Here is a 20,544-nt window from a genome sequence, read left to right as displayed (position 1 = left end):
ATGCCCTGGCTCGAATTCATGTGTGTGGTTTGTTCCTGGTTTGCACAGCATTTTACTGTAGAGGGATTCTTGGAAATCCCCAGATAAGCTCCAGCATGCAGTGGAAATGAGTCTCAGTACTGCATTTCTGTTTATCTGAATTTAGTTTATATATTAAGCCTCTTTTTGTTAGATCCCACCCACTTCATCTCAGCCAACTTAGGGATAATATGCCTCAATTTTCTCTGGGGTTTTGTCTTCAATTTTTTTTAAGAGCTGACATAAAGCCAGTATTTGAAGATGGGTGTGGGCTCTCTGATCTTATGCATAATTCATCCCACTAAAACTTTGTGTTTGGGCAGATATAGATCACATACACACACAGACAAACACACACACAGACACACACACAGACACATATACATATATATATATATATATATATATGTATATATATTTATACACACTCATATATTCACTCTTATTTCTAGTCATTCGGTTCTCGAAATCCAGCTGAGTCCAGTGTTCACTAGAGGCATGTGGGAGATTTTGTTACTAAATCCTGCTCCCCTGCATGCTGGATTGTCAGTTTATGTGTTTCTGCTTAGGTTCACAGTAGGTCTGTTCTTTTATATATCATTCTCCATTGAAGTCCTGTTACATTCACAGTCTTCACCAAGAAAGCTCATCTATTTGATTCTGAGTTTGCATTTCTCCCAAACTCATCTGTTGTTCTTGTTGTTAGTGGTGCTATAGTGTTATTGATGCCATAATCTTTCTTACAGCATTCCCTTCTCAGAAACATGCATTTGTCTGACATTCTTGTTTATTTACTGGACCTTCTTCACTCCTCCTTGAAGATAGTGTTTAGATTCAGAGATGGACAAGTGCTTTGCTTTGTATTCAAAACAGGATCTTCCAAGTGAAGATTTCTTCTTTTCTTTTCTTTTCTTTTTTCTTTTCTTTTCTTTTCCTTGGGGAAATTTTGAAATATTTTATTTTTTATTAGATCTTTTCTTCATTTTTATTTCAAATGCTATTCACTTTCCTACTTTCCTCTCTGAAAGTCTCCTATGCCCCTCCCCCTGCCCTGCTCCCCAACCCACCCAATTCTGATTCCTGGCCCTGGAATTCTTTTATACTGGGACATATAACCTTTGCAAGACCAAGGGCCTCTCCTACCATTGATGGCCAACTAGGCCATTCTCTGCTGCATATGCAACTAGAGACACAAGCTCTGGGGGGTGGGAGGGTACTGGTTAGTTCATATTGTTGTTCCTACTATAGGGTTCCAGACCCCTTTAGCTCCTTGGGTACTTTCTCTAGCTCCTTCATTGGGGGCCCTGTGTACCATCCAATAGATGACTGTGAGCATTTACACAACGGAGAACTACTCAGCTATTAAAAGCAATGAATTTATGAAATGCTTAGGCAAATGGATGCATCTGGAGAATATCATCCTGAGTGAGGTAACCTAATTACAAAAGAACATACATGATATGTGTTCACTGCTAAGTGGATATTATCCCAGAAACTTAGAATATCCAAGATACAATTTGCAAAACACATGAAACTCAAGAAGAAGGAAGACCAAAGTGTGGATACTTTGTTCCTTCTTAGAATTGGGAACAAAATACCCATGGAAGGAGTAACAGAGACAAAGTTTGGAGCTGAGATGGAAGGAAGGACCATCCAGAGACTGCCCCACCCGGGGATCCATCCCATAAACAACCACCAAACCCAGACACTATTGCATATGCCAATAAGATTTTGCTGTGACCGGACCCTGATATAGCTATCTCCTGTGAGACTATGCCAGTGCCTAGCAAATACAGAAGTGGATGCTCACAGCCATGTGAAGATTTCAGATTTTGAGAATCTTCATGTTAATATTCTCTCTCTTCCAGTGTGATTGGAAGCATGAAACACTTACCTTACCCCTCTTATTACAGGAAGTGAAACAAAATTAAACCTTATCACACTGTACTTTGGGAGAAAATAGTGGTAAATATTTTATTTTTAAAACAAGTATCTTCTCACAAGAAAGCTGAGAGTTATATTTGTCTCAAGAACTAAAAGTATGCAATCAAAATCAAAGTTTGTATACAGTTTACAATCAAATGCATGACTGGTGATGTGTTCTTGTTCATTCATTTGAGAAATGAAGTGGGAATGTCACTGATGCCTACAGAGTTCACAGCAGCCTAGACAGTGTGCACACACCCTTGCACATATCAAAAAATTTGAGGGCTTGAACAATAACTCAATCAGTAATGTGCATACCATACAAATATTAGCACCCAACTTCATCCTTAACACCTATAGGGTTGCAGATCCCTTTAGCTCCTTGGGTACTTTCTCTAGCTTCTCCATTGGGCGCCCTGTGATCCATCCAATAGCTGAATGTGAGCATCCACTTCTGTGTTTGCTAGGCCCCGGCTTAGCCTCACAAGAGACAGCAATATCTGGATCCTTTCAGCTAAATCCTGCAAGTGTATGCAATGGTGTCAGCGTTTGGAGGCTGATTATGGGATGGATCCCCGGGTATGGTAGTCTCTACATGGTACATCCTTTCTTCTCAGCTCCAAACTTTGTTTCTGTAACTCCTTCAATGGGTGTTTTGTTCCCAATTCCAAGAAGGATCAAAGTGTCCACATTTCAGTTTTCATTCTTCTTGAGTTTAATGTGTTTTACAGATTGTATCTTGTATCTTGGATATTCTAAGTTTCTGGGCTAATATCCACTTATCAGTGAGTACATATCATATGAGTTCTTTTGTGACTGGGTTACCTCACTCAGGTCCATCCATTTGTCTAGGAATTTCATAAATTCATTCTTTTTAATAGGTGAGTACTACTCCATTGTGTAAATGTACCACATTTTCTGTATCCATTCTTCTGTTGAGACACATCTAGGTTCTTTCCAGCTTCTGGCTATTATAAATAAGGCTGCTATGAACATAGTGGAGCATGTGTCCTTCTTACCAGTTGGTACATCTTCTGGATATATGTCCAGGAGAGGTATTGCTGGATCCTCCGGTAGCACTATGTCCAATTTTCTGAGGAACTGCCAGACTTATTTCCAGAGTGATTGTAAAAGCTTGCAATCCCACCAACAATGGAGGAGTGTTCCCCTTTCTCTACATCCTTGCCAGCATCTGATGTCACCTGAGTTTTTTATCTTAGCCATTCTGACTGGTGTGAGGTGGAATCTCAGGTTTACTTTGATTTGCATTTCCCTGATGATTAAGGATGCTAAATATATTTTCAGGTGCTTCTCAGCCATTTGGTATTCCTCAGGTGAGAATTCGTTGTTTAGCTCTGAACCCCATTTTTAATGGGGTTATTTGATTTTCTGGAGTCCACCTTCTTGAGTTCTTTATATATATTGGATATTAGTCCCCTATCTGATTTAGGATAGGTAAAGATCCTTTCCCAATCTGTTGGTTGCCTTTTTGTCTTATTGACAGTGTCTTTTGCCTTGCAGAAGCTTTGCAATTTTATGAGGTCCCATTTGACTATTCTTGATCTTACAGAAAAAGTTATTGCTGTTCTAATCAGGAATTTTCCCCCTTTGCCCATATCTTTGAGGCTTTACCCCACTTTCTCCTCTATAAATTTCAATATCTCTGATTTTATGTGGAGATCCTTGATCCACTTAGATTTGACCTTAGTACAAGGAGATAGGAATGGATCAATTCTCATTCTTCTACATGATAACTGCCAGTTGTGCCAGCACAATTTGTTGAAAATGCTGTCCACTGGATGGTTTGAGCTCCCTTGTCAAAGATCAAGTGACCATAGGTATGTGAGTTCATTTCTGGGTCTTCAGTTCTATTCCATTGGTCTACTTGTCTGTCGCTATACCAGTACCATGCAGTTTTTATCACAATTGCTCTGTAGTACAGCTTTAGGTTGGGCATAGTGATTCCCCCAGAGTTTCTTTTATCATTGAGAAGAGTTTTTGCTATCCTAGGTTTTCTATTATTCCAGATGAATTTGCAGATTGCCCTTTATAATTCGTTGAAGAATTGAATTGGAATTTTGATGGGGATTGTATTGAATCTGTAGATGGCTTTTGGCAAGTGAGCCATTTTTACAATGTTGATCCTGCCAATCCATGAGCATGGGAGATCTTTCCATCTTCTGAGATCTTTTTTAATTTCTTTCTTCAGAGACTTGAAGTTCTTATACAGATCTTTCACTTCCTTAGTTAGAGTCATGCCAAGGTATTTATTATTATTATTATTATTATTATTATTATTATTATTATTTGTGACTATTTTGAAGGGTGTTGTTTCCCTAATTTCTTTCTCAGCCTGTTTATCCTTTGTGCAGAAAAAATGACATCTACTTATTTGAGTTAATTATATATCCAGATAATTCACTGAAGCTGTTTATCAGGTTTAGGAGTTCTCTGGTGAAATTTTTAGAGACACTTATATGCAATATCATATCATCTGCAAAAATTGATATTTTGACTTCTTCCTTTCCTATTTGTATCCCCTTGATCTCATTTTGTTGGCTCTGGTAGGATTTCAAATATTATGTTGAATAAGTATGTAGAAAATGGGCAGCCTTGTCTAGTCCCTGATTTTACTTTGATGTTGGCTACTGGTTTTCTGTAGATTGATTTATCATGTTTAGGTATGGGCCTTGAATTCCTGATCTTTCCAAGACTTTTATCATGAATGGGTGTTGGATTTTGTCAAATGCATTCTCTACATCTAATGGCTTTTGTCTTTGAGCTTGATTATATAGTTGGATTATGTTGATGGATTTCCGTATATTAAACCATCCCTGCAACTCTGGAATGAAACCTACTTAGTCAGGATGGATGATTGTTTTGATGTGTTCTTGGATTCGGTTTTTGAGAATTTTATTGAGGATTTTTCCAGCTTGTTTCTTCAGATCATTTGCTTGGAAAATTGTTTTCCAGACTTTCATTCTGAGGTAGTATCTGTCTTTTTCCCTGAGATGGGTTTCCTGTAAGCAGAAAAATTTTGGGTCCTGTTTGTGTAGACAGTCTGTTAGTCTATGTATTTTTATTGGGGAATTGAGTCCATTGATATTAAGAGATATCAAGGAAAAGTTATTGTTGCTTCCTATTTTTTTTTTTGGTAGAGTTGGCATTCTGTTCTTGTGGCTGTTCTTCTTTTAGGTTTGTTGAAGGATTACTTTCTTGCTTTTTTCTAGGGCGTGGTTTCCGTCCTTGTATTTTTTTTTTTTCTGTTAACCTTTGAAGGGCTGGATTCATGGAAAGATAAAGTGAGAATTTGGTTTTGTCATGGAATACTTTGGTTTCTCCATATATGGTAATTTGCTGGCCCTTTAAGTTGAAAATCTTCATTCTCATCTACTCCTATTATCCATAGGTTTGGTCTTCTCATTGTGTCTTGGATTTCCTGGATGTTTTGCATTAGGATCTTTTTACATTTTGCATTTTCTTTGATTGTTGTGCGATGTTCTCTATGGAGTCTTCTGCACCTGAGATTCTCTCTTTCATCTCTTGTATTCTGTTGCTGATGCTCGCATCTATGGTTCCAGATTTTTTTTTCTAGGGTTTCTATCTCCAGCTTGCCTCATTTTGTGTTTTCTTTTTTGTGTCTGCTTCCCTTTTCAGGTCTAGTATTGTTTTGTTCATTTCAATCACCTGTTTGGATGTGTTTTCCTGTTTTCCTTTAAGGACTTGTAGCTCTTTAGCAGTGTTCTCCTGTATTTCTTTAAGTGAGTTATTAAAGTCCCTCTTGATGTCCTCTACCATCATCATGAGATATGCTTTTAAATCTGGGTCTAGCTCTTCTGGTGTGTTGGGGTGCCCAAGATGGGCGAGGTGGGAATGCTGCATTCTGATGATGATGAGTGGTCTTGGTTTCTGTTAGTAATATTCTTATATTTGCCTTTCATCATCTGGTAATCTCTGGAGTTAGTTGTTATAGTTGTCTCTGTTTAGAGCTTCTTCCTCTCGTGATTCTGTTAGCCTCTATCAGCAGACCGTTGAGACTAGCTCTCTCCTCTGAGTTTCCTTGTTCAGAGCACTCTCTGCAGGCAAGCTCTCCTCTTACAAGGAAGGTGCTCAGATACCTGGCATTTGGTCCGGCCTCCTGGCAGAAGATGAAGTCCCGAAACAGAGCCTGTCCCAGAAGTTGTGTAGCTTCGTTCTGTTACAGAAGCTGTTAACTTCTGTAGTCCACACCCTCACCTGCGCAGACTAGTCTCAGAGGGATCCAGGAACCAAGATGTCTCCCCCAGGTACTCTGGCAAAGCCCTCCCGGGCAGGGCGGACACCTCTCCTCTGGCAGGGAAGGTGCCTGGATTTCTGGAGCCCGAAACTGGGTCTGTCTCAGAAGCTGTCCTCTAGGTACCTTGGGGGTGTCTGCCGACTCTGCACCTAGGTGACTTGGTGCTGGCGCCGACTGGAAGGGACTTGTGACCCTGGTCAGGCCGGGTTTTCCGTTTCCCTAATGCTGTCTCTGGTCCTACACGATTGGATTGGAACAGAAGTTGTGTTCTACTCATCGGTGGTCCTAAGATCGCATGGAGAGTCCTCTAGGGGACCTTGGGTGACCTGAGATTCTCTCTTTCATCTCTTGTATTCTGTTGCTGATGCTCGCATCTATGGTTCCCTCTAGGGGACTCCTTGCCCAAGCTACCCGGTGCTGGTGCTGACCAGAAGGGGAAAATGTGGTTTTAATAATAACAATAGCTATAACTATTAATTACTCAAAATAAGGTGTGTAGTAATGGGAAAAAATTAAAAAACAGCAACCTTTTTTCTACATTCCAAGAAAAGTCATTTTTGGCAAGTTGACATATTTCATTAGACCACCTTCTCTTTTTAAATTTCTATATCTTTTTTTTTTAAATTTTAATATTTTTATTACATATTTTCCTCAATTACATTTCCAATGCTATCCCAAAAGTCCCCCATAGCGCCCCCCACTTCCCTACCCACCCATTCCCATTCTTTTGGCCCTGGCATTCCCCTATATTGGGGCATATAAAGTTTGCAAGTCCAATGGGCCTCTCTTTCCAGTGATGGCCGACTAGACCATCTTTCGATACATATGCAGCTAGAGACAAGAGCTCCGGGGTTCTGGTTAGTACATCATGTTGTTCCAACAATAGGGTTGCAGATCCCTTTAGCTCCTTGGGTACTTTCTCTAGCTTCTCCATTGGGAGCCCTGTGATACATCCAATAGCTGACTGTGAACATCCACTCCTGTGTTTGCTAGGCCCCGGCATTGTCTCACAAGAGACAGCTATATTTGGGTCCTTTCAGCAAAATCTTGCTAGTGTATGCAATGGTGTCAGCATTTAGAAGCTGATTATGGGATGGATCCCTGAATACGGCAGTCTCTAAATGGTCCATCCTTTCATCACAGCTACGAACTTTGTCTCTGTAACTCCTTCCCTGGGTGTTTTGTTCCCAGTTCTAAGAAGGTGCACAGTGTCCACACTTTGGTCTTCATTCTTCTTGAGTTTCATGCGTTTAGCAAATTGTATCTTATATCTCTTTATCATCTTATTGTCTGCTTAGCTTATATTCGCAATAATTTGCCCTTTATTTATCACATAAATACCTTGTGGATATGGCTAAATACCATCTTGTCATGAATATGTACTAGAATTAAATTAAGTATTCTACTATTAGACTATTTTTATTTCTTTGTTACTTTAAATAATCCAATTAATTTTTATTAGATATTTTCTTTATATACATTTCAAATTTCAAATGCTATCCTGAAAGTTCCCTATAATTTCCCCCTGCCCTGCTCCCTTCCTACCCACTCCCGATTCTTTGCACTGGCATTCCCCTGTAGTAGGGCATATAAAGTTTTCATTAGCAAGGGGCCTCTCTTCTCAGTGATGGCCGACTAGGCCATCTTCTGCTACATATGCAGCCAAAGACATGAGCTCTGGGGGGTACTGGTTAGTTCATTTTGTTGTTCCTCCTATAGGGTTGCACCCCTTCAGCTCCTTGGGTGTTTTCTCTAGCTTCTCCATTGGGGGCCCTGTGTTCCAACTTATAGATGACTGTGAGCATCCACTTGTGTATTTGCCTCATATGAGACAGCTATACCAGGGTCCCTTCATCAAAACCTTTCTGGCATATGCAATAGTGTCTAGGTTTGGTGGCTGATTATGGGATGGATCCCCAGGTGGGGTAGTAGCTGGATAGTCCATTCATTCGTCTTAGCTCCAAACTTTGTCTCTGTAACTCCTTATATGGGTATTTTGTTCCCTACTCTAAGGAGGAATGAAGTATCCACTCATTGGTCTTCCATTTATTGATTTTCTTGTGTTTTGAAAATTGTATCTTGGGTGTTCTATGTTTCTGTTTATCAGTTAGTGCATATCTAATGACTTATTTTGTGATTCGGTTACCTCAATAAGGATGATATCCTGCAGGTACATCCATTTGTCCAAGAATTTCATAAATTCATTGTTTTTAATAGTTGAGAATACTCCATTGTGTAAATGTACCACATTTTCTGTATCCATTCTTCTGTTGAGACACATCTGGGTTCTTTCCAGCTTCTGGCTATTGTAAATAAGGCTGCTATGAACATAGTGGATCATGTGTCCTTATTACCAGTTGGAACATCTTTTGGGTACATGCCCAGGAGAGGTATTGCTGGATCTTCCGATAGTATTATTTCCAATTTTCTGAGGAACCTCCAGACTGACTTCCAGAGTGTTTGTACAAGCTTGCAATCCCACTAGCTATGGAGTAGTGTTCTTCTTTCTCCACATCCTCGCCAGTATCTGCTGTCACCTGAATTTTTTATCTTAGCCATTCTGACTGGTGTGAGGTGGAATCTCAGGGTTACTTTGATTTGCATTTCCCTGATAATTAAGGATGTTGACCATTTTTTCAGGTGCTTCTCAGACATTCAGTATTCCTCAATTGAGAATTCTTTGTTTAGCTCTGTACCCCATTTTTAAAATCGGGTTATTTTAAATAATCCAATTATAAACCTGCCTTTTGTCATCTTTGGCACTGTCTAGAGATACACATTATTAGGTGAAATCATATTGAAATTATTTTGGAAAGTGCATAGATGTGCAAATATTCCATGATACATGTTGTCACAAAAATATTTTTTGCCAATTTACATTGCCCTATTAAAAATGCTAACATTATGTTGGCAAATAAAGCTGTGTATGGATGAATATTTTTATCAACTACACTGAAAAGTTTCTTTTTGTTATATTAAAGTTTGAAAATAAATATTTTAGTATGTTTTAAAACGAGTACTGCCTTCATATATTAATATATATATGTGTATATATGTATATGTATATATGTATATATATATGTGTATATATATATAATAAAAGATTTTAATGCCAATAAAGATACTATTTGAGTTTGAGAATATTTTCATGTTGCATATAAAAATTTTACATACGTGAGTTACTATTATATATTAATTTGCAGAATATATCTGTATGTTCATAGACAGCCTATTTTGTGTGATTATTAGGCTTATTTATTTCATATTTGTTCTGATCTGAATTCCATTATTTGATTACAAAATTATAGAGAACAAAATAGTGAGTTTTACTGAGAATTTTATACTCTTAAGGTCTGTGCTTTTTGTTTTTGTGTGGGAGAGAGATTCTTTACTTTTACATTTGTATATATTATTTAAAGTGAAATTACTTCCCTCAGAAAAATATGATTACCAGGTAGATATTAACTTTAGTAAGAAATATTGGAATATTTTATTTTAAGCCTCCAACTTTGGTTTTCTCTGTTTCTGATGAATTGGAAATAGTCTTTCAGTAATTGATTTTTGTTTTAGTCCCTAACAGGAACATTTCAACGCACTGTGTTGTTTGTTTCATTGAACAAAGCTTTTTCATTTTTAATTAATAACTTTGACTTTCACATAAATTGTAATAACCATCTTGTAGCTTTGCTTATTATGATTTGAATGAATTTTAGTAAAACTATGATTTTTCTCTTGAATTATCTTAAAATTCATGCATATATTTCCTTCATAGTTATAGTGAATTGGGAGGAATAATATTAAAATAATAATGAATGACCATTGATTGTGTTAGTTTATTTGAAAGGCCTTATTTACTAGTACTGAGATTTAATATCATAAATTTATGTTATTTCCTCTTTAGTAGTTCGGTATTTTGCATGCATTCATAGGAAGCAGTCTAAAACCTTTAATCAAAATCAAAGGTTACACCACGGGGGTCCAATATCTCCAATCTGTCTTTCAATGATGCAATACTTTTCCCTGTACTGCTGTGATTTAATTCATTCTGGTTGGTTCAGCTAATGAGAATAGCGCATCTTAAGCAGTAGAAAGTATTTTTTCTTTATGGCTGTGTGATTCTCAACAGATTATCATTATTATCAGGAAATAATTATTAACAGATGATTGTGTAAATGGCACTAGTGCAATGTCCCCACTAGTCAAGTTGAGAGAGAGAGAGAGAGAGAGAGAGAGAGAGAGAGAGAGAGAGAGAGAGAGATGATATGGCTGCCTTGACCTTCAGTGTATAACTTTGCAGCCCTTCATAGTTATTCAGATATCAATATATACACAATAAATGTGCACTGAAAAAATTATAAGGAGAACTGAAACTTAGTGGCAGCTAATAGAACTTGTCCTTGCTGTATAGAAAACACTGACATTTTTGTATTTGTGAACTTGGAGTGATAAAATAATATCTTTTTCATAACCCCTTTTGAGGGTCTATTTATGTTATTTCTACTCCTCCCCCTTCTCTCTCTTAGTTCTCCAAGGACACATCTTTCCCCCAGGTAAAGAAATATTTTGTATTAGTGGTTAAAATCTACGATATTTAATGACAATAGTCTAAATGTAACAAATGCACAAAGTCTGTTTGCCCTGTGTGTTAGATATAGTCATAGTTGTATGTGATGAAGACAGTTGAGAAAGGTACCATATCAGCTAGATCTGGTTCAAATTCTGGCTACATTTTCCTGTGTTTTAGGAATTTGTGACTGTATCTCAATTTTCTGTCACATTCTGCAGCTATAAATGGAGTATTGATAGCTATTGTTATATTTCTCAAAACTCTTGATGCACTTTTAAATGACTTGAGATAGGTATTGAGATTCATATTTCATTCATCATGTGTTTAAGTAATTGTTAAATTATCTATTCTTCTGCCATTTAACAGTCAATAGGTATTTCTTCTTCGTTTTTATATCTACTTAATCACACAAATTGCCAAACTGAAATCGTCTAGGATTACCACTGAAATTGTCCATCATGAATAATGTGTTTATAATATTGATCTCTTAAAAGAGAATCTGTTCACTTTAATCATTTAAATGTATCCTCTGCTAATTTCTGTACCCATGAATCACCTGGCGTGTCACAGCCATGTGTTTCTTCATGTGCTTCTAATAAATTGAGTGTAATATTTTCTCTTATTAACTCTCAAGTCACTACATACAGGTATAGTCTATTTGTAAATAGTAAGATAATGCTCAGAAAACAGAAAGTATTAATGCTAGTTGGAAGAGTGCCCAAGATCACTGGGAAAATCATGCTAATGAGCAACTACTGAGGAAGATACACAGACATTAAACATAAAGTCTAGGAGATATGAAAACACTGAATTGGGAATGGGAGTGGTAAACAATTGTTCAGCATTAAATATTAGGTGCCAGGGATTACAGTATCAAGTAATAAATAGACAACCACAGGCTATGGCACTGAATTCAAGATTTACTTTAGATTTTAAATGCCTTTGGTGAGGCTTTGAGATGTAATCACAAGTGTTACTATTAAGATATTAAACTTGAATGTGTTAGTTTCTTTTCCTTTGCTGTAAAAAAAAAGCCAACAATGTAAGACAGATGGAGTTTATATTGTATTATAGTCTCAAAGTGCATACAGTCTATCGTGATAGGATAGGCCTGGTTACAGGCAAATGTGGCTTGCTCATCGCTCTGAATTGGAAGTCTGGAAGCAGATATAATAGAAAGTTACACTAGCCTATACATCTCCAAACCTGCCCCATCCTGAGCTGCTTCACCCAGCAAAGCTCTACCTCCTAAAGTTCTACAGCTTCCTGAACAGCATTACCAACTGGGGATCAAGTATTCAAACAGATGAGTCTAGGAGGAACATTTTGATCATCTTCACAGAAGTGGCCAAACTGAGTGCTGGAACTAAAGCCTAGAACAAGACAGATAGGGTTTGAGTCCTCTTTGTGTCACTTCCTTCTAAAGACTTCAGTCAAGTGTCCCAATCTTACAAGTGATAGTTTACCAGGCACAAGGAGTAAAGACATATGGCAAAGATAAGGGCAAAGATTTTGTTTGAAGAATGGAATGTGGGGCCAGGAACAATTTTTTCTAACATCTATCTGTATACCTAAGGCTTCATAAAATCTTGCTTTCCTTGGACTCTGAGCAAAGCTGGTCCTGGTAGAGGGAAGAGAGTAGCACATTTCAATCCCCTGCACATGATTGTTAAGGAAAAGCAGAAGCAGTGTGCACAGGGTATCCAACTTGGGTATAAAACCAGTCTTATTGATACTGGTGAATCTCTGAAATGAAAAGCATTTGAAAAGCTGCTACAGGTGTTGGCAGGAAAAGGATCAAGTAATGGGAAAAGAACTACAGCCACCAGCATCAAGGCTATATTGCAGTTAGCAAAATGTCCAATAAACTTAGTGTTTAACAGTATTTTCCTTCCAAAAAATCTGGGAAAATGACACTGATCTATGGTTATAGTGAAGGAAGAATACTAAACCAGAGAAAGCTTGGTAATTCAGAGGCAGGTGATATGAAGGGAAAATCTTCTGTATTGGCCAGGATTCACAGTTGAGGATCTTTTTTTTTTTTCATAATCACATTGTAATAGCCCTGGGAGTTGCTTTATAGTGTTGGTTAATTCAAATAACACTTTGACATATATTCAGGAATGTAAAACCATATTTTTTCCGGCTTTATCAGTAGCTATTGACTTGTTTGGCTTGCCTTGCTCACTTGGCCCTTCTATTGCCTTTACTCTTATTCTAGCATTTAAATTTATGGCAGCTTCTAAGTTTTTTAATTTGTTTTATCTAGCATGTGAACAGTCAATGTTCTCTTCTTTTCTTTCTTTTTCATTAGGTGTGCTGAGTTTATTTGAGGCCCCTCTGTAGTACACCTACAGCTAAGTAGTAATAGAAACATTGTAAAAGGGGGCAAAATTAAGAGCCTAAATTTAAGATACAATGGAAGCCATTTTCTAATATATTTAACTTGCAATAGGCCAGTAGTATATATTAAGAAAAGAATGGTGATTCTTTGAGAAAATTTTATAGAAAACAAAACAAAATAAAACAAACCAAACAAACAAACAATCACAATTACCATGGTGCCAGGCAGAATCAGTGACTGCACTTTAAGAATGCACAAAGAAAAAGCAATTGCCAAATAAGAAATGGCTGTAATCGAAAATTTAGTTTGTAGTGCATTTTACATTTGATAAATAAGTTATATAATTCCCATTCAGCGACTGAAATGTATTTTTGAAATCAAATTTCAAGCATGGCATGTGAAACACAAGAACAAATTTCCATGGAAAATGGTCCTGTCTGAGGCTTTCATATTACTCTTGGCTATTTAATTCATGTGACTGAAACAGGGATGATAGGTTCATGTCGCTGAAGGTTCAGTTAATTTATTTGCTAGAGGTAGCAGTCAATCATCTTGTTACAAAGGCATATTTACTAATCACATTTTCTGGAAGATGATTTTATTAGGAAATAATGCAGAAAACTCAGCAGGTGAGAAAAAACTCAGTGTGTACCTTAGAAGCACAGAAGGAAGTAGATGTTTAAAGCTGCATATACACTCCATTTTTGTTTATGTCTTTAGGCCTCTACTTCCTTTGTTTTGTTGTGGAGAAAACAACTGTGGAGGATTTTAAATACTTTAAAAAATGTTAATATTTTATTTCAATAAATATTTCAAATTTTAAACATTTTTGAGAAGAGGCAGATGCCCAAAGAAACTACAATTCATTTAGCTCAGAAAACAAGGAAAAACTATTGAAACTACTCAAACTAAGTAGGAAAACTAAGAGGAAATACAGAATCAGAACTCACATTTATTGAAGTTGGTGGTACTCTGTGGAATTTGTCTCTGAATGCAGGAAGGATCCAATATAACCAAGCAAGCCTCTGCCACCCAGTTCATGATATTTCAATGTCAGGGGCACAGTGGAGATGTTTCAGTAATAGTTGAAAAAGAAACTTTTTTATCATGAAAAAATATATTACATTTTATTTATTCAGTTTGGGTTCGGGGATTTAATATGCATGTGACAAAGAACACACTTGGAGTTCAGCAAGCTGGATCAACAACTTTTACTGAAAAGTGGACTCACTGCAGAATGAAACTAACCCTGAAGGTCTGCTAATGGCACCGTAATCCACAGGAAGCAAGTGGGATAAGTAAGACTTTTGAAGCAAGTGGGAGCAAGTTAATTTTTCTTCCTCCAGTCTGGCTGTGTCCCTCTGCTTCATCCCTCTATAAATTTACAAGCTACTGGGAAGTTAGTCTCCAAATAAGAAATATTGTTTGCAGTCTTAGCCTGATAGCAGAGGACAGATGCATGGGCAGGGATAAATCTGAACAAATGATCTCTAAAAATTAAGACAAATGCCAATATTCCTCTAACAATATATTTGAGAAGGACAGCAGTTGTAAAATTATTTTACATAGGTGTAAACATTGTAAGTAAACAATGACAATGTTTAAGGTAAACAATAGGAGACTAGAATTAAATGCTATTAATAAAATGTAGCCTACTGGATTTTATAACAGCAAATAATATTAAACTTTAATATGTCTATTAGTACTTTTTTGCATAGCTCCTATAGATTTCTAAAATTTTACCAAAACCTTACAAGAGTATATTTCGGAGATGTGAATAGTAACACAATATCCAACAGTCATTCCCTCCTGCTGATTATTTATATACTGTAGAGTCTACTTTATAGTATATTTAACTTATTTATGAGTGTTAAAATATTTTTATGATGATAAATGATATTATATTTGTTATTTTCCCAGGGCAATACAAGGAGTATGGTGCTTGAAATTAAAGAGATTCTACATTTGTTTAGCTGCCTAATTTATTCATAAGTAGAATTGGAAATAGATCTTTTAATTTCTTCACAAAAATAAAACTGGTTCATAACACTTAAATTATTTGGAATTGCTTCACAAACATATTCTTGACCTATTGGAAAGCAAATGGACTAAAGTTTCTTTTGCTTTGATTGCATTATTTAAAACTAACCTCAACAATATTTTTATTAAATGCACAGTGTCTAATTGGCTCCTATAGTCCATATAGTTCAAAGATGATGTTGTTAATTGTGTCTACCTTCTTAAAAGTACTTATTCTAATAATTTTTTCAATTCTTTTCATGATTTCTTCCTTTATGGCCATTTGTATTCATAAGTAATTCACTCTCATTAGTGATTTTTTTTTCTTTATTGCATGGGATCATAGGATTTAAAGAAATTGTATTCAGTTTAATTCAACCACATTTAACTCAGATTCTATTCTAGACATGCTAGTCTAGTTAGAAGACGACCATGAATGGAGAAATCTGATATTTAGAATCAACTAAAAGACCAGGAATAAAAGATCTTTGCCTGAATAAGGAAAGGACAATCTTTACTTGGCTGGGGATAGATTGGTTTTGAAAATTATGTTGAATATTGCCATGGAAATGAAATAGATTTGCATGTCATGATTGGGACAGTAAGTCATTCATATCTATAGCATCTAAAATCTTTATTGTATATTTTCTGTATGCAGATAGTCTGGTAGATGTTATGTACACTAAGCTGAAAAAGACATATTTACTGACTTGGAACTTTTTACTTCTTGGATAATGGAAAAGCATCAGCTAGTATGAAGTAAACAAGTTGTGCTCAGCAATACACATTAAGTGCATCTTATTCCACTGAAGCCAGACGCGATGTCCTCTGCTACATATGTGTCAGGGGCCTCCGATCAGCCCATGTATACTCCTGGTTGGTGGCTCAGTCTCTGGGAGCTCCCTGGGGTCTGGGTAAGCTGAGACTGCTGCTCTTCCTATGGGTCCCTCTCCATTTCAGCTTCTTCAATCCTTCCTGAAATTCAACCATAGGGGTTCCCACCTTTAATCCAATGGTTGGGTATATTTAGATATGTAACTCGCCTATAAATTGGGTTATTTTTCCATGATATCTAGGTTCTTTTAATTTTCATTATTTATATACTTTGTATATTATCCCTCTATGGTATGTGAAATCAGAAAAATACTTTCCCATTCTATAGGCTGCCATTTTGTCCTATTGACAGTGTCTTTTGCCTTGTAGAAGATTTTCCATCTCATGATTGATTTCTCATTTATGAATTTTTGATCTTAGTACCTATGCTATTGATGTTCAGTAAGTTGTCTCCTATGGTGATATGTTCAAGGCTATTCCCAATTTTCAATTCTAGCATGCTCATTATATCTGGTTTTTATATTGAGGCCTTTGATCAAATTGGACTTGAGTTTTATGCAGGGTGCTAGATACCGATTTATTTGGATTCTTTTACATGCAGACATCCAGTTAGACCAGTACCACTTGTACTGTCTTTTTTCCCAACATACTAGAGATGTTTTAAAATTAGTGAATAGATAACTCAAACTTGTTGTATTCTGCAGTAGCATGTTACTAATTTGTTATCTGAATTGTTTATGATAGTAGTCATGTCCCCATATCATGGCAGTTGTGGGCCCCAACATATTATTGAAGTTAAAATTCACTTTATCTGTTTAATACTGCACTATTAAAAGCACTACCCGTTCAATATAATACCTCAATCTTAATATTCAAATAATTTACTTCTTGCTACTTTTAGTGTATTAAATATGTTATACAGTTCAAATGCCTAGTTAGATCAAACCTAAATATAGTCTAATCATATTACATTCATTAAGCATGTTACTTTACTGGGTATGGATAATGTTAGATTGTTTTTAACACAAAGTCAACTATCATATATTATGAATTCAGCAAGGAAAATACCAGTTTAGAAGTGTTTTTATTTGGCCAATTGCCCTTACTTCAGAGATTCTTGATTGAAAATTAGGGTACAATTAAAACCAGCAACTTAAAAAAACAATTAGAAGTCATGGATATTTATAGTAATGGAGTATATTATTCCTCCTTTATGAATTTTCAAAATTATATATGTACCAGCATTAATCGATATGTGTAGGCATCCTCTTAAATCTATGTTTTGAAACTACATAAAAGCATAATAATTGTAAGAATGATGGGATGCTGTATGAGATTTGAATAACTGCCTATACTGTATAATTTGTACTTGGGAAAATATCAGATATGTGCTTCCTCCAGCTGTAGACCCATGTTTCTAGGCATGTTGGGGTCCATCTGTGGCTCTGCTTCTTTGCTCTTGGGGTGAATAAATGCTCCTGCATACCTTTCAAGGGTCTGCAGGATTGCAGTCTAGCTCAGAGTGAATGCCAGCTGTAGGTAGGAAGAGGGGGAGAGAGAAGTTCTTCTTCAAGGATCTTAGTGCTACAGTTTTAGACGAAGACCTTTTGTGATGATTTGAATGAAACAGTTCTATGATCTTAGCTTGTGTGCATACAATTTATTCACGGTGAAAAAGTTCTGTATATGAACTTTGGAGAGTAGAAAGATGTTTTCTGGGTAGATGAAATCATTGGCTAGCATTTAACGTACTATGAACTCCTCACTTGTGTGAAGAGGGATTCCAGGAAACCCCCGTATTTGCTGGGCAGGTTCTTATCAGGAAATAGAAAGTTGAACTTGTAGGTCTGCAAAGAACTACTCAATCCTTCCCAGGTGGGGGTGGGGGTTACTATCCCTAGATAAGGCAGAGAGAGGAAGCCATGCTAGTTAAAGGAGACTTCCATTTTGTGCTGAGCTCACAGTCATGGTAGATTGCAATCTTAATTAGCAGGCTTTCGCCACAGGAAAATATGGAGCTCTTCAAACATATACCATTTGTTTATTATTAAATGATTCAAAACAATTTTTCAAATCTTTAGGGGAATTGGGAATTTCTATGCTTATCTATTCAGAAATGGAAAGTACTATAACTGTTTCACATTATAAAGTGCATAAATGCTCAAAACATTTACATTTAAAATACATAGAGAAAAGCTGAGTTGATTTAGACGGGAAACAGGAGAGATGATACACATCTTAGATTTCAGCTCCTCCCTGTCCTAAGTCAATCTTTACTGAATTCAGGTAGAAAATTTGTACAGAGAATCTGATGTTAAAAGTGGTAAGGAGACACCCAGGTCACAGTTGTTAGATTAAGAGTATGCAATAGTGTCCCAGACAGGAATGGGAGTGAGAGGACAGGAGAGGATCTCAGTTGCCTTAGTAAGGACCCTGTAACACTTAGAGAAAATATTGTGGGCATATGTATATGCTGCATGGGGAATCTTGTAATATGTTTGCACTTTGTGTGTGTTGTGGGTATATGTGTGTATATGTGTGTCTGTCTGTCTAGGGTCATCTAAAAGAAGTATGATACCTTTACTATTAGAAGTGGGAGGAAACTCTATTTTCTGGGTTGGATTTCCCCTGAAATTTATTTTGAGACGATGATTCATTCACATATCTCATATAATTGATTTATAAGGGCTCATATAATCTATGGCAGACAAACCAGCAAGAAAGTATAGCAGAAATACAGAAGAATATGTATAAGCCGCAGTTGCATGCATATACTTAGTCTGAGAGTGGTTCTGTAGTAGTTGCCTAAAACATACTTCAGAATTTGTAGCATGTTAAAGAGGCACTGAGGCATCATCTTCCCTCCATAGTAGTCAGTCACTTTAAGATTACCCTGAGTGGACATAAACTGCATGGCACTTACAGATTGCTGCTTGGAGACAAAGCAGATTTAAAAGCCTGAATACCATCATCCAAAATGATGAAGGTGTAGATGACTCAAAGTACATCTCACCAAAACTAGAGTGATGGGCAAACTGAATGGCATAGACTGTTAGTGGACCTAGATAGAACTTCTGTTTCTTTCCCAAATTGCTCTGTCACCTTTGCTATGCCACCTGTTACCTAATTATATTGACCTTGGGTTTACTTGTTATATGTAAGTGTATATTTTAAAGATTGACTTTTGTTTTGCACATATGTGTATCTGCCATGTGTATTCAGCACAAGCTAGAAGCAGGTATCAGTTCTCAGGAGCTGGATTTCCTGCTGTTTGTGAGCCACAAAACATAGATGCTGGGAACTGACTCCCATCTTCTAGAATGAGTGAAGTCATGTTCTCTAGAAGAGCAGTAAATATATTTTAACCATCTCTCTATCCCTGATCAAAATGAATTTTAAAATACGCCCAAATATACTGTACATAGAACTGTGAGAAACATTATATAAATGCTGCAAATTCATAATGATAACATTATTAAAGATGCTATTTGCTAATATATTAGTTTCCATGATTTTCTGGTTCTACATTTTTATACAACCAAATAGTTTACAACCAATGAACCAATGTTTTTTTTTTTTTTTTTTTTTTTTTTTTTTTAAGAGCTCCAAATTTCACCTGTGGTTTTAATAGACAGAGTAAACAATACCGTGCTGAAGCACAGTTGTGTTCCTTTTCTTTCTCTTTCTTTCTTTCTTTCTTTCTTTCTTTCTTTCTTTCTTTCTTTCTTTCTTTCTTTTTCTTTTTTTACGTATTTTCCTCAATTACATTTCCAATGCTCTCCCAAAAGTCCCCCATACCCTCCCCCCCCCACTTCCCTACCCACCCATTCCCATTTTTGGCCCTGGCGTTCCCCTGTACTGGGGCATATAAAGTTTGTGTGTCCAATGGGCCTCTCTTTCCAGTGATGGCCGACTAGGCCATCTTTTGATACATATGCAGCTATAGTCAAGAGCTCCGGGGTACTGGTCAGTTCAGAATGTTTTTAATCACCCGGGTGAGCAGATTTAAATGGTAAGCACAGAGGTCTTGAGCAAGGGAAATTTTAACTTTAGAATTCCTTCCAGTTAGACATTTGCCTTTCCGAAATCACGGATGTCTGACATGTTTGCAGAGTGAGTTTTATAATGATATTTCTGTGCTTACATCTGGATATATGACCCCCTTAATACTGATTCTGAAAGAACAATTGCTGGAGGGGGAAAGAAGGCTGTGATTAGCTGACCTCATATTCAATGGTATCCCGTTGCATTTTTCTTAGTTGAGGCTTTCTGGTACTTGTGCATATCTTAATTATTGGATTTGAATTAGCAATGCTATTGATTGTAAATCATTTTGACAGAAACTACCTTTTATCTTAAAGCTTAAATGTACCTAGAGATGCCTGTGCTCACTGAAGACATTAAAGTAATAGTGTAAGTATTTGAGGATGTGCTCCATTTGGCCCAAATTAGTTTTCTCTATGGTACAACTCAGTCAGGAAAATGAATGCTACTGAAAGTAGATGAAATGATTACCAACTCTACACTCAACAAATGTTTATTGAGTATTCTGTACATAAA

At 36.6% G+C, this 20,544-nt stretch overlaps 1 protein-coding gene across 3 annotated transcripts in view; it reads left to right on the top strand.

The window, feature by feature from the left end:
* Positions 1-20,544, top strand: part of Dmd (dystrophin) — a 2,436,643-nt gene that overhangs the window by 467,821 nt on the left and 1,948,278 nt on the right. The gene's annotated exons all lie outside the window — the stretch shown is intronic.

The sequence above is a fragment of the Mus caroli genome, unplaced genomic scaffold (assembly GCF_978045245.1).
Source record: "Mus caroli unplaced genomic scaffold, Mus_caroli_1 scaffold_5, whole genome shotgun sequence".
NCBI lineage: Eukaryota > Metazoa > Chordata > Mammalia > Rodentia > Muridae > Mus > Mus caroli.
The sequence above is the reverse complement of the archived record's forward strand: the minus strand, read 5'-3'. Positions and strand labels throughout refer to the sequence as shown.